This window comes from Oncorhynchus nerka, linkage group LG14 (assembly GCF_034236695.1).
Source record: "Oncorhynchus nerka isolate Pitt River linkage group LG14, Oner_Uvic_2.0, whole genome shotgun sequence".
NCBI lineage: Eukaryota > Metazoa > Chordata > Actinopteri > Salmoniformes > Salmonidae > Oncorhynchus > Oncorhynchus nerka.
In genome coordinates, this window is record NC_088409.1 from 40,066,045 (window position 1) to 40,072,047 (window position 6,003).

The following is a 6,003-nucleotide window of genomic DNA, read 5'->3' on the forward strand; positions in this document are numbered from 1 at the left end:
GATGCTTACACTTGATTGAATTTATAGATTTGTAATATTTCAGGGAGGGACTACAATATCTAGACTAGAGCATGACGAAATGGTCATATTGTCCTGGGAAATAGGAAGTTCAGAATATTCTCTTTCCTATCTTTCTCTATACATATTTTGGGGTAATCATTTTATGCTAGCAAAAAATTACTAAAGCCATATTTCATATTGAACACTGTCGGACACAAAACCACACCTCAAAGCAAAACAATCAGCTTTTGACTGGTGAGGGGTCTAGGGAAAAGTGCTACAGGGGAGAGATGGTCTTTGTGTGGTTGTTTTGCTGCTTAGGGCCTTATGCAGCAGCTGCAAATGCATATGAGGAAAAATGATAACAGCATCTATTCATCCTGATGTCATTTAAGCCCTATTCCCAGGCAGCCAGCACTGTAATCTGGTGGGAGGGGGCATTTCTCTGCCCATGGAGATTGACCAGGAGGATGTTATTGAGAGGGATGAGGGGCGATTATGTCTTGGGTGGGGAGGGGTGTTTTTTTGTCCTACTTTGTGCCATCTGAGCAGCCGTAGGGAAACAGTGATCGCACAGAAACAATAACAAAGCATCACCCTTTAGAACAGAGTTCGACAACCCTGGTCCTGGAGTGCTGCAGGCACTTCATGTTTGTAATTTAACTGACCTGAAAGACCAGGTGTGTTGAATTTAGGCAATTTGATCAATCAGCTCAGTTGGTCAGGTGTGGTGCCTGAAACCGAACAGGGTTGCCTACCCCTACTCTGTAAGATCTACTTCTCTTCACATAAACAGGCTCAATGTTTTGAACAGCTCCTCTATAAATGCAACATGTAAAGTGTTGGTTTCATGAGCTGAAATCCAGAAATGTTCCATATGTACACAATTCTCAAATGTTCTGCACAAATGTACTTACCTGTTAGTGAGCATTTCTACTTAGCCAAGATCATCTATCCACCTGACAGGTGTGGCATATCAATAAGATGATTAAACAGCATGATCATTATACAGGTGCACCTTGTGCTGGGGACACAACACAATGCCACGGTTGAGGGAGCGTGCAGTTGGCATGAGAGCTGTTGACAGACATTTGAATGTTAATTTATCTACCATAAGCCACCTCCAAAGTGGTTTTAGAGAATTTGGCGGTACGTCCAATCGGCCTCACAACTGCAGACCACGTGTATGGTGTTGTGTGGGCGAGCGGTTTACTGATGTCAACGTTGTGAACAGAGTGTCCCGTGGTGGTGGGGATATGGTATGGGCAGCTACGGACAACAAACACAATTTTATTTTATCGATGGCAATTTCAAAACACAGAGATAACGTGCTGAGATCCTGAGGCCCATGGTCGTGCCATTTATCAGCCACCATCACCTCATGTTTCAGCATGATATTGCACAGCCCCATGTCGCAATGATCTGTACATAATTCCTGGAAGCTGAAAATGGCCCAGTTCTTCCATGGCCTGCATACTCACCTGACATGTAACCCATTGAACATGTTTGGGATGCTCTGGATTGACGTGCACGACAGCGTGTTACGCTAATATCCAGAAACTTCGCACAGCCATTGAAGAGGAGTGGGACAACATTTCACAGGCCGCAATCAACAACCTGATCTATGCGAAAGAGATGTTGCGCTGAGGCAAATTGTGGTCACACCAGATACTGACTGGTTTTCTGATCCACGCCCCTACCTTTTTTAAATTAAAGTGTCTGTTACCAACAGATTCATATCAGTATTCCCAGTCATGTGAAATCCATAGATTATGGCCTAATGAATTTATTTCAATTGCCTTATTTCCTTATCTGAACTGTAACTCAGTCAAATCTTTGAAATGATTGTGTATTGCGTTTACATTTTGGTTCAGTATAAAAGCATGGCAATATCAGTGGTCACAGAGGAAAGAAGACAAGGGGATCAACCTCCCGATTCTCCTCCCTTTGTCCCCCCATACACTCTCCCTCCTCTTCCCCAGCTGAGTGAGTGGTAGAGATGCGTGCTGCTGATGGGCACGGGGATAGAGACGAGCTGCTCCCTGAATGAGTTGAGACGTTTCATAATTGGCACAGTGTCTCCCTCTGCCCTCCCACAGCTGTGCCGATTCTGCCACCACCGATGAGCGTTACTCTTCACAGCTGAAGCATGGCTCTACTTCACAGTCCCTTTCTCTCTTCGGATTCCCCCCCTTTATGTCATTCTCCTCATTTGACCTTTACCTTGATTTTTTACTCTTTCTTTTTCCCCTCTGCTCTCTTTGTAGTCCCGTCTTTCCGGTTCCTCTCTTTGGTTGCTTAGGCAACAGATGAAGGACCCTTAGTAATTGAAGTAGACAAACACGCTGCTATTGTTTCAAACTGTTTTTAGCCTCAGCCCAGCTGTCTTGCTTGCTAGTAATGTCAGTAGTGTATCAATTTCATCCTTCCCTTTGGACCGACAGTCCAGCTCTATGTGCTTGATTTAGTGTCTGTAAACATAAACAGATGCATAAGTATCATCCATAAACAGATTCATGAATATGAAGTGATTTGTGTTGACAGGCCCTAAACAGGTCTATGAATAGGTTATTGGGAAGAGGAGAGAAGTGTCCTCCCAAACATTTCCTTACCATAATGCATACAAACCTAGGCGTCATTTCCCAGTTTTCTATGTGGATGCAGTAGAGGCTCTGTGCCATTGAAAACATATTACCAGCGCAATTCAAATGTAGGGACGGATGAAGCAAATAATGCCAGCCTGTGTGAGCAACATCTGTTTATTTTTTATTTTTAGCAGCGTGTTTCAAAAGTGTGTGTGTGTGTGTGCGTACGCCTGTGCCTGTGTAACAGGTAGGTTCCATCTCTATCTGACGCACAGAGGGTCCTTGCCCTTTGTCGGAGGGTGTTGCCATGGCAACATTTTTTCACTGTAGAGCCCCAGAGCAAGTAGCGCCATGGGCAGTCTATCACACTGGTTAGTGTCAGAGAACAGTGGCTTAGTGCTATAATGATAATAATCATGGACTGCGTTGAAACAGCGCTTTCACCATGCATCAAGCACTTCACATTCTGTATGGTTAACTCCATCCACTACCAATACATAGCATCCACTTAGAGTAGGTGGTGCATGGCAGCCATTTTGTGCCAGAGACTTCACCACACATCAGCTTTTGCGCTAATACAAGTGTTGCGCGTGTGTGTGCACATACTGGTCACGTGTGTGTGCATGCTTGTGTGTGTGTGTGTGTTGTGCTCCTGTCTGACAGGTTGATGTCTCATACTGTAAGCGCTAAGGGGGATGCGAGCGAGGGATTTATTAAAGATGGAGGATGTTAAAGTAGGGCGGCGGTTCACACTGCCAGAGGGGGTGATGGGGAAAGGAGTGACGTATGCAAACCTCTCCATCTCCTTCACCCACCATCCCTCTCTCTTCACAGGCATTCTCATCTCATTGTTGTAATTACTCCAACGCAGGTATCAGACCATATTCACTTACGGTAGTATTGCCCAACAATTCTCAGTTATTACTCAATATTTACTGTATTTTTGGAGGGAAATGGTCAAACAAGCTTTTAAATAACCTGTCCGTCGTTATACTGCAGTCGTTGTACTGCAGTCGCCCATCTCTCCCTTCTCCCCTATGAAGTCAACTGTGACCTGTAAATGACACTGAAAAAGGCCAGTGTGAACTACCCTGAAATCACATTTAGATGCCATTCAGTTGTCCAGATGCAATGTAAACACTGGCAATGGATGACTCATGCATAAAGTAACATTACACACACACACACACACAATCAGCCTCACTTACCGTGCTTTTAGTTGTACACAGGACTACCAAATGTTCCTTTCAATTGCTCCGATTCTGTTCTTCCGCTCGACTGATTGAGTGAAAGCCATTGCTGAGCAGTACTTAGCTAATTATCCCAGTCATAGGCTGTAAAAGTGCTGTCGACAAGAGGTTTCAGTGCTTCCTAATGGGCAAAGCAACTCTGGCAGCCCCCGCATGGATTCCTGCAGTTCTGTCATCTTTCTGCTGGGTATTTGATGAGAACGCATTAGCTGTGAACACATGAGGGGACAATGACAATAGAGTTCTCTCTCTTTCTCTTTCTCTCTATCCACACACACACACACAAGCTATTATTACCTGCGTTCCCACGCCTCATTGCGTCCTGGGCGACGGATACATAAACATTCCGTTTCGCTCCATCTCCCTCATTACCTGCATCCATTTTGTCTGCTACTGTCTCAAACTTCAAATTATGCAAGAAGAAATTCTCAGTGGCTCGACAGTAGGCTCCAGTGGCTAGGATTGTCCTCTATATCCACGGCCCACTTTGACTATGTGATATAATGAAAGTACAGAAATGCAGTCTGATACTGTCAAAGTGTATGTGTGTTGTGTGCGACTTACTTACATTGTTCTCTCTACACAAACCCCCCCCACGCCAACGCTTCAACAGGCCCCACTCTGCTGTTGATGACACTGTCATGCCTTGTTTATTCATGAATCAAATCACATCCAATGTATTTATAAAGCCCTTCGTACATCAGCTGATATCTCAAAGTGCTGTACAGGAACCCCAGTCTAAAACCCCAAACAGCAAGCAATGCAGGTGTTGAAGCACGTATTTACCTTGTATGAACCTTGTATTTACTGACTTAATGTGTCAACGTGGAGTCTGTGGAATTAGGAATGGTGGAGTCATGAGTCGCCAGTCCCTCTCAACTCTCACTCTCATATTGGTCATTGGCCTCGGCTGACTGGTTCATGAGCCAAACATCCACCAGTCTCATTGGAGCCAATGTTGCTAAATTGATCTCAATGGTTTACTGGAATTGACGTACGAGAGGCGATCAAATATTGACACGTGCCAGGCGGTGCTTTATTTTGACACGGGTAAATATGCAGAGAGGAAAACTGGTCCAGGGTATGTCTGGTTAACAAGGAAAACAAGAGAAGTCAGTTTGTTAATGTGTGTGTGTGTGTGTTTCCATCTGTGTATTAGACCATTCTTGTATAAGACGGGAGTCTTAGTTTCTGGAGCCTGTGAGTGGGTGGTTAGCCTTGGCTATGTACATAGTAACAAAACGCTCTTGCAAATTATTGAAGCTTTTCTGCCGGAGGAGGGAGGAAGAGAGAGAGCATGCGAGAGAGAGAGAGAGAGAAGGATGAGGAAAATGTTGCTGCTGGGTGCAGAGAGAGGGGGAGGGAGGGGGGTGATTGGAACGGGTGAGGCTGAAGCTTATGTACAGTACGTATGGAGGAGGGGGACGATGGTTTGGATGATTGGCGGCCAGTGCAACATGCTATGTTTGGTTTTTTTTTGGGGGGGGTTGGTTTAAAGGGGGACAAACAGTTTAGTTCTGCTCTGGTTAGCAGCACGTCAGCTTGTGTTCCCCAAAGCCCAACCCGGCACTAGGAATAGCAGCACTGCTCAGACGGCAACGGAAAAAAGGAGTAGGTGGGAGGAGGGAGGAGGAGGGAGGGAGGAGGAGGGAGGTGGGAGGAGGAGGAGGGAGGAGGACAAAGAGGGATGGAGAAAAAGGGAAGGCTGTGGCAGTCTGTGTTTTAACTGGTCTGGAAGTGGATTGTAAAATACATCTGGACCATGGATCTGTAAAATGAAATCTGTGCATGTCTGTCCATCCGAATATGCATTGTATGACTCGTATGCATGTCACAACCAGAAGTACCATGCATGTTACTATGCACTCTCATCCAGGAAACAATGTAAGCCGTATGAGAAAAATAACCACTGACTCTTCTCCAGTTCATTAATAAAGACCTCATGCCACACCACACACACAACTACGAGTAGGTGCACACACAGACACACACACAGACACCCCCCCCCCGCCCCCCACACGCACACTGTCTCTCCCTCTGCCTCAAACTCCCACGTGAGCGTGTTCACTGGGCATATATAGCTGGAATTCAGAAGAGAAGCAGCCTAAAAAGTCATTGTCTGGCCTCATTAGTACTATCTGACACACAGCTGTAATAATGAAACCATA